At 39.6% G+C, this 26,323-nt stretch overlaps 1 protein-coding gene across 14 annotated transcripts in view; it reads left to right on the top strand.

The window, feature by feature from the left end:
• The window catches only part of Chd7 (chromodomain helicase DNA binding protein 7), a 180,720-nt gene that overhangs the window by 13,532 nt on the left and 140,865 nt on the right, over window positions 1-26,323 (top strand). For 6 of the 14 annotated variants that reach the window (XM_074068634.1, XM_074068633.1, XM_074068635.1 and 3 more), the window contains exons 2-3: window positions 650-766; window positions 2,189-2,325. The exons of 2 other annotated variants lie outside the window; for them this stretch is intronic. The gene's annotated coding sequence lies outside the window, so the exon portion shown is untranslated. Of the gene's footprint in view, window positions 1-649; window positions 767-2,188; window positions 2,326-5,819; window positions 5,895-6,455; window positions 6,497-6,519; window positions 7,351-13,387; window positions 23,753-26,323 lie in introns of those variants that run through there. 6 more of the 14 variants (XM_074068625.1, XM_074068626.1, XM_074068627.1 and 3 more) reach the window with 6 other exon arrangements.

Here is a 26,323-nt window from a genome sequence, read left to right as displayed (position 1 = left end):
TTCCTTCCAAACTTCAGTCTGAGGGCCTGTCTCCCATGGTTCAGGGAAGATTGAAGAGGATCAGGGTTGCAGGAGGATAAGGGCAATAGGTTTGGATAGGTAGGGAGATGTTGGGCTATGGTGAAATTGGAAGTTGAGACTGGGTGAGATCCATCACATAACTTAGGTTATGTGATGGAAATGGAGATGAAAGGTTAGTTTGGCAACATGTGACGGATTGCAGTTGAAGAGCAACTAGAGGCAAAAAGTCAGAGGCTGTTGAAATAGCCTAGCCAGGAGGTGGTGGAGCTTTGACATGGGCAGGAAAAATTGAGTGGGAGAGGAAGAGCTGTAGCCATGGTGGACACTGGCAGGAGCTGGGTTGGGTTTTGGGGGATAAATAGCTGGTCACTCTGGGGGCCTGGCCTGGTGTGGCTTGGAGTGGAGAATGGTATGTCAACATCTTCTGTGAGAGAGCACAGCTGAGAACAGTTGCAGTCCAATGGGAAAGTGTGAAGGATATTAGCAGGGATGCTATAGAAAGAAAACTTCTTTGTCAGTAAACACAAAAGATTGGAAATTATGTGAGTAATAAAAAAGCACAAATTAAGATAACTTTTTCTCTCTTACCAAACTGTGAAGATTTAAAAGATACTCTCTATTCTTCCAGAATATGATGAGACCAGCACCCTCATAGTTGCCTGAAGTTCAAAAAGACTGTATGGCATTCCAGTTGTGCTAGTCACCTATCTTGAGGAACAATCTGGAAGCCCATCAGCTGTTACAAGTAAGAAGTCACAGCGTTTCGTTTTGTACTGATGGTGAAAGACTGAGAATGGTTAAATTTACACTGTATTCTATCTTAGGATATCATGTAGGAATTACAAATCTTTTTAAAAAAACATAAAGCTTAAAAGAATAGAGTACATAATGATATATTAACTATGGATGTTTTGAATTTATACAAATTATAATCATAGGAAAAAATAGAGGCTGGGGGTATGACTCGTGGTAGAGCACTTCCCTGGCATGCACAAGTTCCTGGGTTCAATCCCCAGTACTATAACCCCCTCCAAAAAAAAGTTTCATTGATTGACCGCTTCACTTAGTTGATGGCTGTGATTCCAGAGTTAACTAGATCTGGTTTGCATCTCTACCCAATGCTTATTAGCTATGACTTTGGGCAAGTGACTTACTATCCTTTGATGATCACAGGCAAGTCATTTAATTTGAACTTCAGTTTCTTCAACTGTGTGCCATGGGACTGGTGACAGTACTTACAGGCAATGTGAATTAATGAAGTAATACATCTGAAACAATCCACACATACTGCTCTCAATGAGTGAAATTATTTAGATTGCAGATAGTTTTATTTTCATCTTTCTACTACTTTATATTTCCTAAATATTACACTGAAAGAATTGTAAAGTGTGAAAAGCTATCTGATACTTTGTATGAAAAGACTCATAATTTTTCGGTATTTTTGTGGTACGGGTAGGGGGAGGGTTTTTTTTTTTTTAATTTTAAAGTAATTTTAACTAATTATGTACTTGAGACAAATACTTTCAACTTTTGCTTTCCTTTTGACTAGGTTGCTTGGCAGTGTTTAGATTATTTTTCCTGTCCCAAAGAAATTTTGTTCTGCAGTAAGCAGAATTTAAAAGAAACACTTTTAATTTTCTGAAGTCAGAGAAAACAAGACTCATTTTTTAAAAATATTCTATAGATAACATCTGCAAGTTTGAGACCCTGAATTCAAGCCCCAGTACTGCAAAATAAATATATAAGTAAATAAATTTGAATTTGGTTGATATTAACTGCACATTTAGCACTCAGATTTAAGATGGTTTAGTGCGGGCTTCTGTACGTCTCACTTAATTGTTTAAATATGTGAGCACGATTTTGATATTTGGAGGTGGAAGAGAAACCCCTTGAGACTTGTGAGCTTGATTTAAAAGGCTTATTGTGTCTTGACGTGAGTTGATGTAGGTTAGTAGGAAGACTTTGGCATCTGGAACTCTTTCACCTTGGAATTGTGTCTTTCTCACAGAAGAAACATTTGGACAGCACATAGCCTTAGAGAGACTTTCTCTAAGAAGGCTATTATTATTATTATTATTTTTTTTTTTCATGGGAGGGCAACATCTTTGCGCTTAAAAGAGCCTTAACATTTTTGTCTCAAATTAAGTTACCTTTTATTTACTCTCAGGCATTCTTTATCTATCTTCTATGGCAAAAAGAGGAGGATTAGAAAAGGAACAACAGTGAAAAATTGTCTCCTAAATTAATTATCAATGAATGGGTTAATGGTAACATAAAACTTGAAAACAAGAATCTGGAATATAAGTGAGTATATTTTATTTCTGTATTTCATTAAATGCAAGAGGGTATCAGTTGTAAGATGTATCCTGTTTCTGATAATGTTAAAACATGAAAAAAGACATAGAATTGATGAAATATAGTAATGAATTAAAAAAAAACCCTCAGTTTGCAGTTACTTTATTTTGCAGTTTTGTTCATGGAGTGAAAAGGAAACTTGCCTGAATGTGTCTGAAATTGGAACTTAAGCCTGTAGTAGTCTTGAGAGAAAAGTTGTTCCAGCTGCACCTCACTTAAATTACACCTGGTACCATCTGTACAGTGCTCCTGTGTCATACACAGCATAGATGGACTTGTGAGTCAAGGATTTTAACATGACCCTGCCTGGCTACCAGACCTAATGTGAGCAGAAAGTGGGCACCTTTTTTATAGTCTTAATCTGCCAGACTGCTGTCAACACATTGGGTACCATAAGAAGTGTTACCAAGACTGTTCCACAAGAGTGATCCAAAATGTATTAAAACTCACAATAAAATGTGAAATGTAGTGCCAAACATTTAAGGCTTAACTTGATGATGATCAAGTATTTGAGGCTAGTGCTTACATTGTACATATGCAAATTAGGAAAACAAGTGGTTCCTGTTCATAAGAAGTTAAAAACCTAATGAATCAGGAATTCCCTTCCCTTCCCTTCCCTTCCCTTCCCTTCCCTTTCCTTCCCTTTCCTCCCCTTCCCTTCCACTTCCCTCTCCCCTCCTTCTCCCCTTACTAGGGAGGCACTCTAGGCAGGCATTCTACCACTTGAGCCACATCCCCCAGCCCTTAAAATTTTCTTAAATGAGTAATTAGAGATTGCAGGAGGAAGTATGTCTTCAAGAATAGAGGCAAAGGCTCTGGAGCTAGATTACCTAAATTCAAAGCTTAGTTCTAGTGCTGTCTACCTTTGGAACCAGAGTAAGTTACCTCTGTACTTGTTTCCTTGCATATAAACAGGTCACTAATTGTCCCTTCCTTAGTGCCTGACATGTCCCAAGCTCTCATCAGACTGAGCAGTTATTGATACTGTTACAGTTGTTTTGTTTCTTTGTGAGAGAATATGCAAGTGAGAGGTGAAAAGATTTGCAGAGGTGTCTTTTTGTATGACTGTGGAGTTTTTAAATAGGATAAATAATACTGTTTTGGCATTATAATGAGCAGCATGCAGCTTGAGAGCAAGAAGATATTTAAAGTCTTTGAAAGAAAAGTTTGAAAGCATGTTTGTGGCATCCACCTATAGGGCCCTTTGCGCTAGCGTCTTGGTTAGTTTTCTGGATTTTCTCTTTTGTCATCTGGTTAAATATGATGTGGTTTCAACATGGAGGATGGATTCAGGTTATAACTCAGGTTATAATTCAGGTTATAAGTTTAGGGGCTGTGGTTTGTGTACCATAACAGGGCTTCTCTGTTTCATCTCCTAGATTTTTATATCTTAGGTGATAGAGCCAAATATTTTAATGTCACCAAAAATTATATGACCATCCCAATGAACTGAAACTTGATTTTGTAACAATTGTTTCTAGTTCCCTAGAGTAAGTTCTGTTTTATTATATTTCATATTTTTTGGTGGGACTGGGTTTGAACTCACGGCTTTGAACTGTCAAAGCAGATGCTCTACCCTTGAACCACACCTGCAGTCCATTTTGCTCTGGTCCATTTTCACAAGATGGGACCTCTTGAACTATTTGCCCAGGCTGGCCTCAAACCTCCATCTTCCCAATCAGCTAGGATTACAGGTGTGAGCCACTGGCACCCAGCATACCTTTTTTTTGAAGCCTGAAACTATCTGTCCTGCTGTTACCAGCTTTGTGTGTTTCTCTCTCCCTCACCCCCTGCTATGGAATATATCCTAATGCCATTATTTTCTTCCCTGGAGCTTCTACCTATTGTTGGATGAGGTAGAGGAGGACACGAGAAATTAGAGTCAGAAATAAGGCACTGACTTTACAGATCATCCCTTACATTGCACCTTCCCAGCTGCATAAAGGGTTAGATGAAGTGTTTTTCCTTCTTGATTGTTGTTATTGTTTGGTAGCTTCGGGTTGTTTCTATGGAAATACTTTAAATTCCAAAGCACCAAATTTCAAAAGTTCAGTAAGAATGAAATAATACTGAGTTAATACTTAATGATTGCTTGCCCTAGGCTTTTTGTAATCATATTGGTAGCTTTTTACCTTCCCAAATTGTGTCTGGGACATTTGTAGATGCTCACTATCTCAGAGCAGTCATGAGACCTGCCTGTGACTTTGAGGGAGTATGGAGCATGTCAATGGATGCTGTGTTGGCACTTGGACTGACCTCATGAGAACCAAACTGGGCAATGACAACCCACAGGAATCAGCACCACAGAATTAGGAGATTTCTTCGTTTGGCCCATTATGATGAGATGGTGTCACATCAAGTGACTGGATAGTTGTAGAAACTTATAAGTGTTGCCAGCTTGGGTGCTGGTCAGATACCTGTTTAACCAATCAAATGGTCCATAAATGTGAAGGGTCTGTCTGCTGTTGATAGCCATTGGAGGCAGTGTAACCAAACGGTTAAGAGCATAGGCTCTGGAGTCAGAACTTGGTTCTAATTTAGCTTGCTTACCCCCCACATGACCTTGGGAAAGCTACTTAAATTCTGAGAAGGAAACTAGTGCCTGATGGATGCATTCTAAGTGGAGTGATGAAGAAGACAATGATGAGGGCTGTGAGGCTTTGGCAAGCTTGTCATTCAGTGCACCAGAGTGAAGTACTTTTCAGAAGTGGGCTGGATTTATAGATTAGAGCAGTCTGTTTGCCTGAATTATGTCAGTATTTGAGCTCAGTGAGGTTTGTGAATATTATGTTTGGGCTAGAAAATAATCTGTGAAAATGAACACAGTACTCCAACATAAACTTGAGTTTATTTAGAATGTCGTATGCAATAGTAACAGGTACATAGTAGTTCAAGCATTTTTGGTGTAGATTGTAGGCAAAATGGAAAAAGAAGTCATAGTTAGGTAACACATCTTTAAAAGGAGGATCAACCAGTTAGTCATGATATGTGCAAGAAAGCACAGGTTATATGGTTCTGAGTACTCAGGTACTCAGGAAATGGTTTTCATGATGGAAGAGATTATGGTTCTGGGTGCCAGGCTTTTTCGTTCATATGTGTGCCTTCATTCATTGGTAAAAAGTCATACAATCTCCATAGCTTTATTTGAGGACCATCCCTTTCATTTTCCAAGTAAGCCTAAATTTCTTAAGGTAAAGTAGATTATTTTTCCTCTTTCTGTATTTCTTTGTGGTTACACTTGAATGTTTGGTTGGGTAATGGATAGAATTTACTCAATTTAAAGGGGAGTGTTTCTTACACAAAGATTATAGCTTCACATCTGTAATCATTACAGTGAGGACTATTTTATTGTATCAGATGTTTTTCTTTTGCTTAGCTTTCTGCACTAAGTAATGGGAATATTTCTTAATATAACATTTCTCTTGTAACAACTTCTTATCAAGCAATTACCATTTTCGAAGAGTGAATTTTATTTAGAAAGATGGGCTTGGGTGATGAGAAGACTGCTTGTATGAAAGGTATGTGGTTTAGCAGCAACTACATGTGAATTTGGGGAGTATTTTTAACCTGCCTGGGGCTTACTCTTAGGCAAGGCACCCATTACTGCCAAGGCCTGCTTAATTCTCCATGGGGATATTGTGTCTTGAGAAGGGTGGTTTTCAGCCCTGTTCTGGTCCTCACCTTCTAGTGTCATTCCCCACATGGGAGGTTGAAAGGGAGTTAAGACTTGTGCCCATGTAGTTTTTGGAGGCAGAACAAAATAAAGGAAAACTCTGGGCTTTAGAATTATTGAGAGCTTATTTTTCGTATCATCTCCACTTGTTAGCCTTGTGATTTGGGGAAAGAGTTAATTGTTTTGATTTCTGGTAGCTGTAAGAATGTCTGGGCTGATGTGAGTGTTGAGTGAAACACTTAGCATAGTGCCCTGGCCATACTGGCCATACTGAGCATGTAACCAAGTGTGGATTACTAGTTATCCCTTCTACTTTAATGCAAGTTTTCTCATGGATTATGAGCATATGATCTGGAAAATGCAAGATTTTCTTATTCCAGATACTTCTTTTTTTTTTTTTTTTTAGGCTAGAAATCCCACCCTTTATTTTTTTTTCCTAATAGTTAGGTAAGTACAATTACATTCATATTACCTATTCTGTCTTGTTCTTGATTTAGTTTCTTCTTTTTAACTGGACTGTTCATTACAGCTTCATAAAACAAGTGAAATCCATGTGGTTTTCTAAGTTAGTGAAGCTTTTCATGCTAAGATCCTCTGGCAAAAAGTTTGTGAGAAGGTTGAGACTATGATTTTGGTTTTACACTTTCCTTTTTTTTATTGTGTTGGGGGTGCATTGTGACATTTACATAAGTTCTTTCAATATGTTTTAGTTGCATTCACCCCTCCATCATTCTCCTTTATCCCCCCTCCTCCCATTTGTTGTATATTTAAAAATAAATCCTTAAACCAGTCCTTTCTTTGCCGAAGTTTTTCAGTTGCTGGTGAATGAAATATGAAAGTGACAAGGAATTTGCTTATATTCATAGGGTCCTTGATCTCTTAGTGGGTTTTGTCAGTTATCTGGTGCTGTGTAACAAACCATCCTGAAACCAAGTGGCTTTAAACAACAGCCATCTATTTTGCTCACAGTTTTTTGGATTGACAATTTGGACTGGTCTCAGCTTGATTCCCTGCTGCTGGTGGTTGATGACTTCACTCTATTGGCTGGTGGCTAGCTGGGACTGTGTGTGTAAGTGTGTTTGTGTATGTGAGAGACACACATACACACACACACAGACATGGGTGGTGCGGTGTGTCTTTTGTTCCAGCAGATTGGCCTGGGCTTGTTAACATGGTGACAGGTGAGAGGGCATCCCCAGTGTTGCAGGCTCTCTGGCCTAAGCAAATCATATGACCAGGCAGCATGGGGTGTTCCAATGAGGTGTGGATAGATGGAGGCCATCTTGGCAACCATTTTCACAGTAAGTACACATTTCTTTCTTTTTCTTTTCTCTATTTTTTTTATTGTGATGAAATACACATAACATAAAATTTATCCTTGTAACCATTTTTAATTATTCAGTTCAGTGGTATTAATGTTCATCCATCACCACCAACCATCTCCCTAACTCTTTTCACATTGTGAAACAAACACTACCTATTACACAGTAAAGCCCCGTTTTACCTTCCCCACATGTGCATGTCTCTTAATTCTTCCATAAAATGCCTTTGGCCAATGATTGGTCATAGCAATGAAATGAATGGCCTAAGGGACAACATGTTAGAATTTGTTTTTTCTGTTCCTTGTTGGTTAAGATAGGGTACAGGTAGGAGACAGAAGAAGAGAAAATGAGGACAGGAGGCTATTTGGTCTTTGTTTTTTTCCCATTATAGTACTTAAATTTTAAAGCCTTTTTGGGTTAAGTTCTTGAAATTCTATTCGGCTACAGCTCTGTCAATTGAAATAATATTTTGTACCCTAATCCCACCAAGGAAAGAAACAAATTCACAACCCTTTAGTAAGTGGGGCCACAGAGCTCTTACTCTGTTTAGTTACATTCTTGTCTGTAAGTATAAATGGAACAGGGTCTTGTTCCACCCCTTTTGGAAGGGCTGTCTCACCAACAAACTGTCCTCCCAGGTGGGTGTCATCTTGGGCAGCTGCTTCAGGTTTTACCCTACCCACCTTCCCCTGTTGTTAAGTTGGAACTGCTGATCTCATCTCTGAAGCAGCTCCTTACTTCTGCCCCTTCCTGTATCTGACTCCATTCTGCCAACTTAATCTCAATGAATCTCAGCTTTCAAGACCCTCTGCTCACATCCTGTCTCTCCTCTGTCCTCTGCTCCATTCCCTCTCCTCTATCATGGTCTGGCTCCACTCATGCTGTTCTGAGTTGTGCTCTGTCTTAGGCCCGCCTCCCCCCCCCCAAAAAAAAGGTCTTTCTTAAACCCATTCACAGAAACATTTCTCTTTGGTAAAAATTTCTTCAGTACTATATACTTGATCATATATTTTTATCTCATCATTTCCTAAGGTATTGGCAATAGGATTAGCTATGTTATCTTTATTAATCCAAAGAATAGTTAGGAATATGTGTGGGCTGGTTACCATTCTGAGTGTTGGAGACACAGAGGTGAACAAAGTATACCAGATGCCAAAGGCTAATGGGTTGGATGGGTATAAATCAAATAATAATCACCCTTATAAAAGTGTGATTGTAATAATACTTTGGGGGAAAAGTAAAAAAGATAGGAAGATCACAGTCCAAGACCAATATGGCCAAAATTTGTACCAGTCCCTATTTGAAAAACAAGCTAAAAGCAAAAGGACTGGGTATGACTCATGTGGTAGAACACATTCATCAGCCTCTTCTCCCCATCCCTAGTGGAGGGAGGTGGCATATGGTACTATGGAAAATGGAAGGCATTTGACTTTGCTTCAGAGATGTAGAAAGACTACCCTGAAGATGCTAAGCTTGGGCTGAGATCCTCCTGCCCAAAGCTTCTGTGGCTACACAGAGGAGAGCTTGGTCTGCATCTGAAGTGCAAAGGGAAGCAGTTACTGTGATTGAACCACATGGACAGATTGAAGTGACTGGAGAGGGCGGTGCATGGGATCAAACCTAGAACCTGTGTATGTTGTGCAAGTTCAGGTGAGGTCATGGTGATCATGGATTTGGACAGAAGTGAATGGGCCTGAGAAATACTAAGCAGGTAAAATCAGTAGGATTTGCTGATGGATTACATGTCAGAGCCATGGGGAAGAATTTATTCTGGTTGATTCCTGGATTTCTGGTTTGCCCAAATAGCTAGTTGGTTGGCTGATACTCAGGGGACCACCCCTTGCTCTGTAGTGCCTCTGGAAATTAACAAGAGATGCCTTTTCTCCAGGGGCATATGACTTGACTAGTGTGGAGTATTGGTTGGATTTCAACACCCATTTTCTTCTCCTAGTCCCTTGTGCAGTGAAAGGACTCTCCAGTTATGCACCTGACTGCAGTAGTCTGTGGCTAGACACCAAGATATAGGCCAACTAATTTTTATTCTCTCTGTAAACCAGGTGAGATTTTTCTCCTTAAAAAAAAAAAAATCAAATGGCAGAGACTTGAGTGTGTAAAAGCAAGTGAGAGGATTCATTTGAAAAGTAGTCTATAAAAGACTATATTGAAATGAGAGTGAAGAGTCCTGAAAAGGAGAGAAATATGGGTTCAAAAGTGGAGGAATGGGCCTTAACCTGGTAGAGCTGCTCTGTGGTCACAGGAGGAATGGGTAGGTCCATGTGTTAGTGAGTCTGTGAATTTGGTGTTAGGAACTCCCACACTTAGCCATTGGAGGTGCTCCTATTTTCCTTGCAAAGTAGAGATTATTTATTTGAACAAAGAGGCATATATGTGTAAATATGTGTATTTGTTCTTTCACAGCATTAGTTTGATAGTTACTTAGTTTTTGGGTTTCACTGAAAAATTTTACTGACTGAAAAGTTTGACTTGTTACTTTGGGCTAACCATAATTTTTTTCTGGTACTGGGGATCAAACCAAGGCCCTTGTGCTGCTAGCCAAGTGCTCTACCATTGAGTTAATATCCTCAGCCCTGTAAATGTGAAACTGAATCTGAAAGACAACTTACTATTTTTATAAGTTTGAAAAAATATTAAATGTTGTAAACATACTATACATTACTATATTAAAACCATTCCTCACTACTTCTTGAATGTTACTGATTTCTTTTATGATAAGGTATCTGCGAATAAGCCCCATAGAATAAAAATGGCAGAATTGTGTTAATAGTTTGGTGCCTGGGCTTAGAGAAATGCATACCACCTACTTTTTGAGCCTTAGAAATAAGATACAAAGATAATGGTGACACATATAGAAGAAGAAACAGGGAGACAAGCTACATGGAATAATGGCTCTTGAAACTCTTCTATACCTGAAGGCCATGCACATGGTAGATGAAGAGGCATACTTGTTCCAGGACTCCCAGCTCCAAAGAAGTCAAGTGCTATTCCACTTTGGGCATCCTGAAAGGGTGAATTCCTTCCCTCCCTCCCTCCCTCTCCTCTCCTCCGCTCCTCTCCTGTCCCCTCCCCTCCCCACCATTGCAGTGGAGCTCTAAGTAACATGGAGACTCTGATAGACACACACACTCTTTGACATGGAGGTAATTTTGCCCATTTGATTTAACTGTTAAATGTTACAGCAAGTTTTTGTTTAATATTTTATTTTTTATTATGACTACACAAAATATTTTACAGTTGTTAAAGTTTGAATTTGGGGTTAGATAGGTGAACCACTGTGAATTCCTTAAGTTGGTAAGATTCAGGAAGTAGTTAGGTAGAATTTTGTATGACACATTTTCTAGTATTTAATACACATACTTGGTAAAACAGTTTTAGGATGCCAGGAAATATTTGAGTTCTTGGCTAGAATTTTGCATATAGTTAAAAATAATGTAAACAGTATGCCAAAACATATCTGACCACTGATGGTGATGAAAGAACAAAGAATGATGCTAGACAACTCATTATGTAATGGCCTGTTACAGAACTTCTTGTTCAGAGGATCTTGCTCTAATTATTGAAGAGTCATATAACTGTGTAAGAATTAGAGTTGTAGCATAAAGAAAGAAAGTAGCACATTTATCTTCAGATTATAGGCAAAACTATTTTAATTTACCATGATTTGGTGATTGAAAAAGCTTTAAAGGCTGGCCAAGTGACTCAAGTGGTAGAGTGCCTGCCTCGAAAGTGTGAGGCCCTGAAGTTATACACCAGTACTGCCAAGGGAAGAAAACCCAAAAAACCCAAACAAATAAAAAGATTTAAGTGAAAATATTTTGCTGTTTTACGAAGTCAGCATGCTGAAAGTTAATTTTCATATATGAAAAAGGGAAGTTCTTTTAAAATTACTAATTTACGAAGATCTTTAAAAATATATATTAAGATTCTTTATAGGAGATTTTAATTTGTGATGTAAAATCTGATAAATGCTGACAAGAAACACCTTGATGCTGTCTAGTGTGGTGTTGAAACATGTTTATTCCTGTATCCATGGAGGCTGGAATATGCAAATATTGACAACTACAAAATGTGAGTCTGGAATGAGGGGAGGGGGCTCAAGTGGTGGAGCACCTAAGCATGAGGCCCTGAGTTCAAACCCAAGTGCCACCTGAGTGAGTCTGTACATCCAGTCATCTCCCTTGAGTAGCAGCTCTACTTTACCCTGAGTGACTTTTCTATTCCTGCTAGATCTGAAGATTCTAAGTCACGTACTGTCTTACTTTTACTTCTTTCACTTGTTCCCCATGAAACAACTTAGATCTCTTAATGTGACAGATATCTCACTGATTAATAGATTAAGTTATTGAAAAAAGTTCGTTACCCTTCTATAAGAATTTACTTTGAGGGATTTTAATCCTAAGTATAAAGAATTGGTTATCAGTATTGGATAGCTATTAATAGATAACCCAGGTGGCACTTATTCCAGGTATACACAGACTTGAATGAAGCACTGTGTGTATACTTCATGAAAGCATTGAGACCGAAGATGTTCATCATACATGGCCATTTAAAGTGTTTGGAGGTTTCCTGTTGGGAATCATCATTTGTGGGATTTAAAGCATGCATGCATGATGGCTGGACAGAGAGTCAATGGAATGGAGGGAGTGGAGAGCAACAAGTTTTGTATTTATGGAAAGGGAAGAATTTGGTGTGGGTGAAGCAGAGGAGATGTGAAGGTGCTCAAGGAGGGCTTTTTGAATGAGCCTGTGTTTATTTTTACTTGGAAAAGGATAATGACAGAGAGCTGTGCTTTGTTGCTCAGTATCACATCCAGCTTTCTTTGTAGCGCTTCTCCAGTCACCCAGGAATGAAACATCCACTCCATCTTTGACTCTTTTCTTGAAACCCTCTATCTCTAGAACCTTGTAAATTTGCAAATTTCATCTCTCTGGCTGCCCACCCTTCAGTGTGTACTGGTTTCTGCTGGGCTATGCAGAGAAGTCTCAGTCACTCTGATTGGTCTCTCTAACTACGTCTCATCACTGCACACTTGTATATTAGCTTTGTGTTTTCTCCAGGATTGCTTCCACCTGGCATGCAGGCCTTCCGTTCTTCCTGCTGAGCTAGCTTTCTATCCATGGCATCTCTTTAAATATATCCCAGACCTAACTGGATTATTCACGGTCCCTAAACAGTCATTGCCCTCATTCATGCTCCTGTTCTTGCCTTGTTATATTTTGAGTACCATTTTGTCCACCCAAACCCAACCTTGGTCAAAATTCTGCTTGTTTTAGGTTTCTTCTTCTGGAAGCTGTTTCTGATTCTTTCCAACTGAAGGCAACTTCCTTACCTTGCAGTCATTTCCTAGCTATGTGGGGCACATGCCCTGGGGTAGACTTTCTGGTCAGTGTGAGGAACAGAGGTAAATGTAAGGGGCAGCGTCTGCCTCAGGAACTTGGTGTATCTGTGGTTTTTGCTGACACCTTCCCCTAACCCACCTTCCCTGGGAGATTCAGCATTCCGTCCTGGGTGCTCCTCTCTGACCATAGCATGCTTGTTTTGTACTATTTGTTTGTTTGTTTGTTTGTTTTTGAAATTGATGTTTTCGAGATAGGCTCATGAGAACTGTTTGCCCAGGCTGGCTTTGAACCATGATCCTCATGATCTCTGCCTCCTGAGTAGCTAGGATTATAGGCGTGAGCCCTTGGCGCCCATCTTTGTACTATTTCTAAAATCATTTGTACTTCTTAATTATCTATACCCGAGGGCCCCTCCCCACCACCTGCAGTTATAAGGTGAGGGTTTTGTTGTTGGTGTTGGTTTTTTTTGGTGGTACTGGGGATCCAGCTCAGGGCGAGCCCCACCCCCCAGCCATTTTGTTTATGAGATAGGGTCTCACTAAACTGCCCCACATGCCCTCAAACTCTCAGTCTACTACATTACCTCTTGAGTAGCTGGGATGAAAGACATGTACCACCACACCTGGCTAGTTGCAAGCTCTATGAAGGCAACCTAGCTCTATTTTAGTATTTTTATTAGTATTTTCCTATTAAGGGTTAAGGTCTAATTTCTAAAATAGTAACATTAATAAGTAATGGAGGTGTTTTATAGAGCTTCTAAGATTTCTGTTAACTTGAGGAAATGCTGGATTCCCTTAAAATGAGGGGAATCCTGTGTGTGTATGACTAGAACTCAGATAAATTAGAGGAAGGCAGGGAAGATAAATACCATGTAGACGTCACTGAAACTTACTCATTCTACTTTTATGTCCTCAGAGCAGACAACAAACACAGGTTTTGGTTGACCTGAAAATGAAATAAAAACTCTTGGGAAAAAGTATTTCTCTTGTAACTAAATTACTATAATGCTAAATCACATTGTGTCTTCATTACTTTCTTACTTTTTTCACTATACTGAGTTCATCAAGAATTTCTTGTTTACTTTTTTTAATGCCTCGCACCTAACCCAGTGTTTGATGAGTCCTATGTACATTTGAGTTTTAAAATAGAAATTGAAACTGTATCTGAGGGTGAAAGGAAACATCTTAGTTATACTTTATTGCTATCTCAAAGTAACTATGAAGATGATAGACATGTTAATTTGCTTGACTACAGTAACTATTTCACTGTGTATATCAGTATAACATCTTGTATACTTTAAATGCCTATAATATAAGCTCCAATTTAGTCTTACCTATACTCATAGTAACACAAAATGGTCTCTCTCTGCTTGCCTCCCTCCCTCTCTCCCTCTCTCCTTTTCTGCTCTTCCCTGTTGTTTTCCTTTCCTTTCTCTCCCCTGACCCCTGTTTTCCCTTTTTTTTTTTCTTCTTGAAATGGGATATATTTATGCTGCCCAGGCTGGGTGTGAATACTTGGTCTCAAGTGATCCTACTGCCTCAGCTTCCTGAATAGCGGGGATTACAAATGCGAGCCACTATGCCTGGCACAAAGGGTGATTTTTACAGAGGATTTTAAGATGTGTTTTATAGTACAATACTTTGCATAAATTCATGAATTTATAATATGTTATTAGTGCTTGGATATTGAAGAAAGATTCACAAATACAGGTTGTTGAGAATAATTTTATTTTAAATTAAAAAAAATTTTAAACTAAATGATGATGCTATGATTACAATTCTTGGAGTGCTTACAAAAATTCACTGCATTTTTGGGGAACTAATTCTTCTAGTACCAGTTTCTTTTTGTTAGATGAAAGGTTTTCTTCTGTTCATAAATGGGGAAGGGATCTTTGAAAGAAATTTTAGATGTCAAAATACAAGTTCTTAATTCATTGTGATTCTTGTCTTTTCCATTTGTAACATTTTTCTTTGCTTTGCTGGTGGCAAGAATATTCTTTCTAGTGACTGGAAACAGCATTCGCTGGAAGCAATAAGTAGAGGCAATAACTGGCAGAGAGGACAGGCACTGTGACTGCTATCTATAATTGAGTAAGAAGGTGATTCATATAGAATGTGCCCTTTAGTTCTGTCCCTTTTACCTTGTGGAAGATGAAAAGCTTTCCTTTCTTGGATGTACCAACTGTCTTAGTGTTGGTAAACTGACATACCACTGATACTGTTACATTAAAAATCAATTACTAATTAAGATTCAGAAACACTGTCTTTTCTGTTTCTGAGAACACAGATCCTTTTTTTTTTAACCTGCTTTTCACTGCCTTTTGACATCATTTTAGAGATCATATGATGCCATGCCTGAGTCCATAATCTTGTGGTATTTTAAATGTGTAAGTATTTGTGTTATGATACATCTAGGATTTAAAAATGATGCATTTTAAACAGAATAGAGCTCAGAAAGTAGTGTGGTAGCAAGAGGTCAGCACCTAAACTTGATGGAGGAACAGTGCAGCTGAGAAATTGGCAGAGGGCTGTGATGTCCATCTCCAGTTCCTGCTTAACTACTTGATGTGTACATGGGTGTGTCCTCATGAGTCTTGTAGGCTGGAAGGGAGTGCAAGGAAACTGCTGAATTGGTTGTCTTTGGAGAAGGAGACTAGGTTTGGCAGTGAAAGAGGGAAGAAACATTTTTCAATTTGTAGTTTTCTTTACTGTTGGATTATTTTCCTTGTCACATCGTAGACCAGTTGGCATTTGGTGAACATGGTGGTGTGTTGGCCTATGGATCACTGCAGTTCTGCTGCACTACCAGCATCTCCAAAGTCTTGTGGACAATAAAGTCTGAGACTGGCTAGTTTTAGAGTAAAGCATACATACTGAGTAACTATTTACTTTGTATTTAAGGATTTTTATTGATAGAGTTATGTGTAGTCCCTCATGGCAACTTTACAGGATGAAACAAGCTCCTAGGGGAAGGGTCTCAGAGGCTTGTGGGATTCCATTTCCTCACAGTGAGGGGAGAAGGTTATAATGGAGTCCTGATCCATTTCAAGGGAAAGTGAGGCAGCCTCATCAGGTATAGCTTAACTGCTTAGTGACTTATAATGAGGGTAGCATGTAATTAGAAATCGTCCCTGTCTTTTCTGAGTACTGATGAAAACCATGGCTCAGAGGTTAATTCAAATAATAATTAATATTGGTCTCTGTTAGTTCAGGGTGTAATGAAATCTTTCATTATTTGATGACTTTGACTTTAAATGTTGAGCAAGGAGTAGAAATGGTTTATTCTTCACACTAATTGTAGGGAAGCTCCAACAATTGAATACAGTCTGGTAAAACATGCTATTTGGAAGATATTGAGCACAGAATTTCTTTGTAGACTATAATTGCCTATAATAGAAGCTATAATGTGCCATAGAAATATTACCATTATTTTGTTTTCTAAAGTGATAATTATTTAGAATGAGATATTAGGAAGCACTGGTTATTGATCCTAATATTGTGGACTGAGGAGGCTTTCTCTAGTGTTTCATATTTGCTACTTTGTGTGTGTGTTACTGGGGTTGAACTCAGGGCCTCACGCTTACTAGGCAGGTGCTTTACCACTTGAGCCAAACCTTCAGCCGTATTTGCTACTTTTTGTGATGTAGGTAGTATACAACATTAAATTGTCCATTAAATCTTCTCACATTTCACAAATACATGAATGTAAGAACAAAACCCAGAGAACCTTAAATGTCCTTTTCAACCTTGAAAGTCAGTGATTCTGTAAGTTGGCATATCACATTTTATGAGCATTTTTCATATTTAGAAATGATTTAGAAGATAGATAGTGGTGTAAGGTGGTTATTTGGAAATGCCTAAGTAGCTCTTAATAACATACACTGTAGCTTTAGAAAGCTGCACATGCATGCACAATTATTTAACTAAAATAATTTTGGTGGAAGGAAAATATATAAGCAGGAGTTTAAAAGAAATAATAAAAAATGTTTCATTGAGTAATTTGCTTTAAGATTATCGGTTTCTTTTTTGAACTGTTTGTTGACTGGATTTCTATAACTTAATCTCCAAAGGTGATGTTTTGTTTCATTCTAAGCAACATCATCTTTTATAGGGAAAAGTAATACCAAAAAAAGAGGAATTTATTCAATATTTGAGCACTGTGATGTCCAGATAGTGGCATCTTGCAAAAATGACAGAAAAGTGAATTAGCCCTTGTGTTCCTCTCACCAAGCCCATTAACTCACACTCCTCTCCTTTCCCCATGTTCTGTATCACTTAGAAGCAAATCCCAGAGAGTGTATTTTATTTTAAAATACTTCAATATGTATCACTGAAAAAGGAGAGCATTCTTTCTCTTTTAAATCATGGTAGAAGCTTGTGTGGACATTTTAAGGAAATGTTTTTTCTTTTCTTTTTTTTTTTTAGTTGAGAGGAAGTACTATATTGAGGGATCTGTAAGCATGTTTTCTTAGCTTGAGTATGGTGGCTTATAGGCAATTGGGCAGTTAAGATCAGTATATTTAATTTGGCTTTAGATGTAATCACAGAATTCTGAAATGAGAACGACAGGCTCAGACCATTACTTTGTTTACAAAAGCAATGTTGTCTCTGAGGTGTTGGTGTCTAGATTATTGGGAGGCCAGAAGCATTGGGGAAGGTCATCAGCATTATGGAAGAGCTCTGCTATATTACTGTTGTGTGGGGGTAAACAAAAAAGATTCTAGAAGATATCAGGAGAAACTCATCATACTGTAAACAAAGTGACCATTCCCCATAAGACAGGTCTTGTTACTTCTCTGTTGATGAGCACAGTATGTTGACTTTTCATGGCCTTCACACAAGCCAGGAATTGCAGAGTGACTTCCTCCTCTCTTCCTCCTCAGTTTGTAAAGCAACAAAAAAGAGTAATGCCTTCATTCCAAAATCCCAGTTAGCTTTCAGGGATGCTTCAGGCTAAAACGGTGGGTAAATCAAGACTGTCTAATATGGGGTGGGTCCAGGGAATCCCATAGGGGAAGACATGAGCCATGGCTGTTCCTTGGACTTTGCAGGGAAAGGTCAACTCTGGGGCAGACCCATTAGGGCCCTGCCTTGAGCCCTGGGGTACTGCTGGGATAGGAGTCAAAAGTCCAGAGGCGCTCAGCAGAGTGGATAGGGAATGATGACTGGGAACAGCTCAGCAGGAGGGGCTCTGCTGGGTGAGATGCGACAGCAGGAAGGCAGTGGGGGCTCTCTTCTCCAGACCCCGAGTGGCTCTCACCAGCATGACACTCACCCCAGGTACCCTGCTGTGTGGCCTTGTCAGCCTAGGGCTTCCCTGGGTCTCATGGGCCACTTCCTGATGAGAAGGCCAAGGTAGCCCCCAGCCTAAAAACATGATTGGGGTTGGGGAGGAGGACTTTCTGCTCTCTCAATCTGGGACTGGAGATTAGTGTACCTGAGCTTGGAGACTCCTGGGCTGGGCCAGCAGGAGGAAGCCTCAGAACACATAGCATCAGGAAGGGGAGGCCTTGAGGTGATCTCTAATACTCTGCACCACATGGCTTACTCCTGGGCCCCTGGGGATGGCTATACTGCTGTCATTTTTAGGCCTTCCACCGTGTCTTGGCCTCAAGCACTGTTCAAACCTGTCCTCTGTTTGGCTCTCTGACCACTTGCCTTACCTCCCCTGGCTGGCTGCTGTTCCTCCTCTGCTCTTGGATGTACAACTTTTTCTGGCTGTAGCTCTGGTTAGGCCCTGGGCACACAGCCTCAGCAGGTTGGTCTGCATTTGGCTTTCATAGCCCTCAGCATACTTGTGATCATGTGTTCCATGCCTGCCTGCGGGAGGGGCAAGGGTGGCAGTAACTGGTGCAGCTAGCTCTCAGCTGAAAGGTACTTCATAAAGGAATGGAAGGACCCAGTAGCAGGTGATGGAGTGGGTGCCACCAGCACAGTGGGAAGGGGCCAGAGGGAGCATTTGCTGGTAGCCAGTTGAGAAGAGAAAATATTCAGAAACATTCATTTTTTAAGTTGGTGGGATAGCTAAAACACATCTTCTTTGATCTGTGAAAAATGTAACTGTGAGGAAATCATTAGAGTTTTATAGGTCAGGTTAAAAAACAACAGCAGCAACATGGACACAGTTTGCTTCCTAAGAGGGATCAGAGTGAAGAGCTGACAGCTTTGAGCTAAGCTTTGGAGTGCATTTTTGATTAATAGAGATGCATGAACTATTGCTGCTTTTCCCGTGTATGTAGCCCTCACAGAATCAGACACCAGCTCAGAGAGGGAACTTTGCAGCATGCAGAGGGCCCACTAAGTCTGGCTTCCGTTTGGTCAAAGGAACTTCCCTGCCTAGGGCTGCTGAGTCCATGTTAACAAGTCTGCTGGTTCAAGTGAGCCTTCTGAAACACCATAGGACAGCACTTCTCCTTGTTCTGTACAAGGTGACACTCTGTCTTAAAATATAAATACAAGCAAAACAAAATAAGGGAAAAAAATCCTAACCTTGGGATTGAAAATCTAGGCTCCTGTTTTGTTTCTAACACTACTATGTATGGATGAAACACCTAGCCACTCAAGTGCCATTCTTTCCTTCATGAAAGGTGGTGACAGTGTACCCATCACAGCCTATTGCATGGGGCTTTGAGGTGCAAATTGAGGCAGCTGATGTGGAAGGAGTTTTCAGTTGCCATGATTTCAGCACCATTGTCCTATTGAGCTCTTAGAAACCTTGGAATCCTGCTTGACTCCTCTTTCTCTCACATGATACATCAAATCTGATCTCAGTCCAGCACAGGTATTCCATAGGTGATGCAGACTTTTCCTTCAACAGCTTCTATCTCTTTCTACTGCTGTGCCCGTGTGTCCTCTTCTTGTCTCTATTTGGTCTCTGCTTTCAGTGTGTTTCCAACACAGCCCAAGGCAGATCATATCCATTTGCTGAAAATGTGACCATGACCCACCTCCCTTCGGTAAAAGCTCAGCATCAGAGAGCACTCTATGCCCAGGCTTCTCTCCCGTGCCTGTCTGTCAAGATATCGCCCTTGGTTCTTGCTGTCTGTGAATGGTCAGGCACAAGCTCACCTCCCACTCCCACTTTGTATCTGTCTTCCTTCGATGCTGTCTCTTTGGGGCCACCTGGTCCTACTCCTCAGCTCTTCTCAGACTGTACCTCAGTGTCACCTTCCCTGTCAGGCGAAGACCACATCCCCTCATCACCTTGGTTGAGACCACACTCCATTCCTCTAAACTTCCTGTCCCCTTCTGTTGTATTTTTTTCTTGTACTTGTCTGTTAGTGTTATTTCCTTGTATCTTATTTATTCTGTGTGACTCTCTCCTCACTGGAATAATTAGGTTCTGTGAAGAGGGAATTGTCTACAATGTTTGCTGACGCACACCCAGTGCCTCGCACAGTGTTTGACAGACGGTAATATCATACAGTCTGCTCTGTACAGTTATTTGGAAGCTAACCATTGTTCACAGGAGAAAAATGTCCTCAGCTTTCTTTTCTGTAGGACATCATTTTTGACATTATGGCTGGTAAAACTTCACAAGTGAGATAGAAAATAATGTTATGCTCCTAGTGGCTTTCAGGAATTAAAGACAACTTTTCTCTTTGAGATAGTCCTAATTAACAAATCAGATTATACCCCTTCCTCCATGTTAAGATTTAGTTTAAGTCTTTTGGCCTGAGCAGTGCATGGGCGATACACATTTTACCTCAGGGCACACGATGCCTATTTCTCCCATTTGCTGGAATGTTGAGTTTGATCATTTGGTCAAGGTGACTCATTTTTGTCTCAAAAAATTAGAATTCTATTCATAACCTTAGTTTATTTTTAAGTTAGGGTTATGGTGGTTTGTTTGCTTGAAAATTAAGTGTACCATTATGGTGTTTTAATTTAGTTACTTGCTGATTGTAGTGTAAACACTTTCATTAGTTATTGGACGTGGCAAGAACTTTGTGTGGAACTTTTCTGAGATCCTGCCTATTATTTTAGAGTATTTCCAGCACTATATACTTGTTAAGAGAAAGCCGATATAGGATTGTAACAGAATGGGCCTCCATAGTGTCATAGTGTATCACCCCAGCTTCTTCACTGTCACTTTACCCTTGGCCATGAAATGGCATGTAGTGAAACCTTAGCAATTCAGGAGTTGGGTAGAATGTGTTGAAAAGTATAAGATAATTTACCCTAAAAGTTGATGGATTTAAATTGGGTGTATGCCCATGGATAGCACATTGCACTCTGGACTAACTCTGGAACGGTGAATACTACTAACTGAATATGGGAAAGAATTTGTCACCATAGGATAGGGAGCTTTGGAGATGACAGGCTTCGCTTTTTGATTCAGATAAGCCAATTTCATTTCAGATGAGTGAACTGGAAATACTTTGTAAAGTTCCAAAGCAGAAGTAAGGACAATTTGAATACCTTTTCGTTTTAAACTCCCAAAGTTGTTAAGAAATTTAAACAGGTGTATTGGTTTTGTATCTTTCAAATATTTGGAACATATATGGAAGGTTCAAAGATTTATAATTTTTTTTCCAAAAATCCCTCTGAAAGTAAAATTTATATTAGTTTTGAATTCACACTTCCTTGTATCATTAGTGTTTATTAAATAGGCTAGCAGTTAGTTATTTTGCCTGTGAATTAATAGATTAGCTCTTTGCACTTGGCACTGTGCAGGCTCTGGGGCAATAAGGGTACAAAGCGCATACTGTACCTGCCCTTAGGAATGCCTGTCATGTGGACTCTTCTCATGACACACATAGTGTGGGTGCACGTGTGAGTGAGGTGAAGGGAATCAGAGAATTCATCTTGAGTGCTGGCTGGCGGCCTCATCCTTGGAGGTGTTCTGCCTGTCAACTGGGAAACCAAGGCTTCAGAGAGTACATAACCCAGTTAGGGTCAGCAGCTAGCAGAACTTGGATGGAAGCCGTATCTATTTGACATAGCAAAAAATTTCTCATAAATTATTTCTCTAACATCTGGCTGATTGTGAAAGTATGCTTCTTCCACAATGTTCAAGCCATAAAATATATCTGAAATAGACAGTATAAGGCCTTACCTCTGATAAACTTAGGAATATTATTCTTATACAGTCATCACTTTTTTTTCAGAATTTTTTAGTTGATCTTCTCATATTGATGTACAGAGCTCTAGTTTGTCTTTTCACTTAGTCAAACAACTACATCCTATTCTATGTGACTTCATTTACTTGTCCACTTTCAATGGCCATTTAGATCATTTCAGTGTTCACTCTTAGATGCTGCTGCTGTTAATAGTCAGTCTTTGATATATCTCTGTGCACATTGGGACAAATGCCTAGAAAAGATCACAGATAGCAGCCTTCATCTTAAATATGGTACATGTTCCTGGAGTGGCCCTAGAAAGGCCCTATCAGTTCATGGTTCTTCAGTAGTGTAGGACTTGCCTATTCTTTTTTTTTTTTTTTCTGTACCCACCAACTCTGTATATTAGTGTCCTTTGCCAATTTGTTAGGTACATTTCTTTCATTATCCATGAAATCTAGTATCGTTCCACGTGTTCTTGGCCTTTTGTGTTTCCTTAAGATCTGTCCCCTCCATTGTTCTGTGCCAGATGGCCTGGAGCTCTTGTAATCATGTTCTGTGGTTGAGGATCTGACATTCTAGTGGGGGAGAGAGTAGAGATTAAGATGCTACCGCTGAAAGCAGTCTTGGGGACTCATCCTATTGCTGCTGCTTGCTAGCAGTGACTCCTTGACAGGCTTCTTTAACCTTTAAGCTCTCAGTTTCCATTCCTGTAATGGGGATGACAAAGAGTAAATGAGCTAGTGTATCGGAATACTTAGCACAGGGCCTGGCACATGAATAAGTGCCCACTCACTGCCACAGTCAGCGGCAGCACCAGCACCAGAAATTGCTTTGCCTCCTCCCTTGCTTATCTGTGGGACCCCTGTGAGTCCTGCCTAGCTGCTTTGGGTCCCTGTCAGTGCTGGGATTCCCTTGACAGTTATACTGCTCTCCAAAGTGAACTCCTTTCTCTTTGTCCATGTCACAAGCTCTGCAGGTGAAGTTCTGGGCTGGCAGCATTAGCCTTGGCTGGGAGCCTGAGCATTTTCCTTTTGGTTGCTTTAATGGACTGAATTGCAGCTCCCTGTAATTAGTATTTTGAAGCCCTGATTAATCCCCAATGTGACTATTTGGAGATAGGACTCTTAGGGAGGTAATTAAAGTTAAATGGAGACATAAGGATGGGGTCCTGATTCAGTAAAACTGGTGTCTAAGATGGACAGAAGACAGTCTCTCTCCTACCTTCTAAGATGTGGCCCTGTGAGCACACAAGGAGATGGCGGCTAATAAGCCAAGAGGACCTCCACAGCACTTTGACCTTAGAATTCTATCCTCCATATCCATGAGAGATAAGTTTCTGTTAAACTAGACACTGTGTGGAATGGAGCTCTGGCAGACTATCACTGGAGAACCATGGTCCTGGAAAATGGGTGTTTGCCTTGGTTATATTGTTTTTAGACCAGTGGATCAAATATCATTATGTTTGGTAAAACACAAACTATGGCCAGGTGCCAGTGGCTCACACCTGTAATCCTAAATACTCAGGGTGCAGAGATCAGGGTTGTGGTTCAAAGCCAGCCTGAGGCAAATGGAACCTATCTCAGTACCCAACACAAAACAGGGCTGACAGAATGGCTCAAGTGGTAGAGCACATTCCTAGTAAGCTCGAGGCCTGTAGTTTAAACCACAGTAACACAAATTAAAAAAACAAAAACAAATTGTGTTTCAGATTTAGGAGATCCGGGTGAGCACGAGGTGTCATATTTCCATCCTGTTCCCAATGGTGCTAATGCTGCTGCGCTGAACCACAGTGGAGAACCACTAATGGGGAGTGTGCTGATGAGCTTTGGACCAGAGCTCAGAGATTCAGGAAGGGACTGTTTTACCATCTGTACAACCACTTCATGGGATTATTGAAATGAGATGAATGAAAGCTTTTGACTCTCTGAACTTTCATACAAAGTAGTTGGAGGTGCAGCAGGTAATTAGTATACTTCTGGAAAAAAGGAGAACAAATGGATGCTAAGGGATTCTTGTAGTACAAAGCAAAAGTAAGGTATTTCCTTATTTTACCTGACACTGCCTGGCCATCTGGATGCTAACTTCTAGGACTCTATTCATTTCTCTTTACTACCTATTCCAACATCTCTTGAAGGTCAAATATTTTGGCTAAAATGCCTAAATCACATAGTCTGTGGTTCCTTATCTGGGTCCTCCTGTGTCATGGATGCCTGTGGCAGTTTGGTGATTTTGGCAGTGGAAATTACCATATCTCTAGCTCTATTCTGTGATTAAGTGTGATTACTTTTCATGTCCAGAGTACTATGTTTGAAAGGTCTTCTGTTTTTGTTTTTGCCATGCTAAAAATGTTTTATATTGTAAAAATGTTATATATATTTATAAATGTATTTATATATCTTATAAAATTTTAGGCATAGTGCATTTTCAATGTTATTGGCCAGTAATGAGGATGCTAGTCATTTAGACCTGTGGGTCTTAAATGTGAGGGTCTCAAGAGCACTTTACACTCTTACTGAAAACTCCAAAGAGCTTTTGTGTATGTGACTTCTGCCGACGTTTATTATGTTAGACATTCAATCTAAGTTTTATGAATATTTAATTCATTTAAAATAACATTAAATTCATCACATGTTAATCTACATATCTTTGGTGAAAGATAATTATTTCCCAAATCAAGTATAACTTGTTCAAAATAATTATTATTTTCCCAAACAAAGTTAAGTGAGAACGAATGTTATTACTTTATGGTTTTGTAAACATTTTTAATGCCTGGCTTGAGGAAATAGAACCTCATCTAATCTGTTGTAATTTGTTGGTTTGGTTGAAGAGCATGAAGCAGATCTGGCTTTATGTGGACATTGTAATTGAATATCCTCCTGCCTCAGCCTCTTGAGTAAGTGGCACTATAGGTGTCTGCCACCGTACCCAGCAGGAAGAATTGTCTGAAGAGCCATTTTTAGATAATTTGATACCATACTAAAACTCCACAAATTGCAGTTCCTTAAAGATTAATTGCAGTATGGAATCTGAAACTGCATCAGTGTAATTTTTATGCTTCATTTCACTGAAATTCATTGGTCTTTCTTGCACTTGAGTGGGTGTTTTATTCATTTATGATTTTGTAAAATCATTCATTGGTTGTTTGGAAAATACTGGTCCAATGAATTACATAAACCTTTTAAACATTGACATTACTTTATACCATATTTTAAAAAATCAAAAAACTCTTTAAAAAACTATTAGAAAACTGTCAGGCTCATGGCAGTAAATACAGATTTTCTAAAAATTCTGATTTTTCACTTGAGTGCTCAAATTTTATCATTTGTAAATCAAACTGTCAATTGTTTTCCTTGAAGTGACAGATTATTTTGTTCATTTTTGAAATGCCTGCCAAATATTCACGTCTGCATAACCATAGTTTGTCAGTTGCTTTTCTTCCAAGTGAATATAGTGTTCTTTGGAAAAAGGTTGCACTGCAGTCATACAGTCTATTTACTTCTCAGTCTGCTTTGAATGGTGGTTTTTGACGGTTAACCACCAGCCTTGTAGCTGGCTTCTAGAAGGGCAGAACTTGTATATGGCAAGGCTGCTCACAAGGGGAAGTCAGTACTATGTGTAAAAAGAAATAAATCCTCATAGCATAATTGACTTAATAAACAGAAATTATGTAAATGAATGTGATTCTTTCAACATCTGACCTCGGAGGTAGGGTACTACATTCAGTGATAATACCAGCACTTAGAGCATTGTTAGAAGGCCACTTTGTTTGGAATTACTTCAAGTTAATGACTTTAAACTTGCTCCAGAGATTGTGTTTGGAGGTACTGTTTTAAAATTGAATGGCCTAAAATACCTGTTAATCTTTTTCCAGTTGTATATAAATTAGTTGTCTAGTCTGAGAAGACCCTGTTGCCACCACTGTGAGCCATGCAGACATACTCTTCAGCAGTTTAGGATATTTAGTTCATCAGGATCCAGCACTATATGGCACAAGCATTATTCTTAATCAGGAGCTGGCCCTTATCCTTTGCTCTCCTTTGAGTGGCCAGGTGACCTTGAACACAGCATTTACCTTCCTGCTGAGTTCCTTAAGGTCAAGTGTTGACTTAGGTCTTAGTCTTTGAGCTCTCTTGTACCATGATTCACAGATTCAAGAAGCAAGAAAGCAGGATTCTTTTCTGGTGAGCCCTGGCTCTGTCCTCACAAGGCAGCAGGTTTCCGATGGTTGTGATTTTTAAAGAAAATGTTTAATTTTTTTTTTCCAGTGCTGGGGATGAAGGCAGAGCATCATGTGTGCTAGGCAAGTGCTCTACCACTGGACTGCACAACTAGTCCTAGTGTTTGTTTCTTTTTTTTTTTTCTTTTTAGTTTTAACTAATACTTATTAATTCATGCTTTGAAAGAGTGCAGTGCAATTCTCATTTAAGTCTCATCTACTGTTAGCTTCTGTAGAGGTAACTCAGTATGTTGGGGCATTAAACTAGGAGCAAGGAGATTTGGATGAGTAGGATAAGGCTGGTACAGCACAGGA

The sequence above is a fragment of the Castor canadensis genome, chromosome 3 (assembly GCF_047511655.1).
Source record: "Castor canadensis chromosome 3, mCasCan1.hap1v2, whole genome shotgun sequence".
NCBI lineage: Eukaryota > Metazoa > Chordata > Mammalia > Rodentia > Castoridae > Castor > Castor canadensis.
Note: the sequence above shows the minus strand (reverse complement) of the source record. Positions and strands in the feature narration are given on the sequence as shown.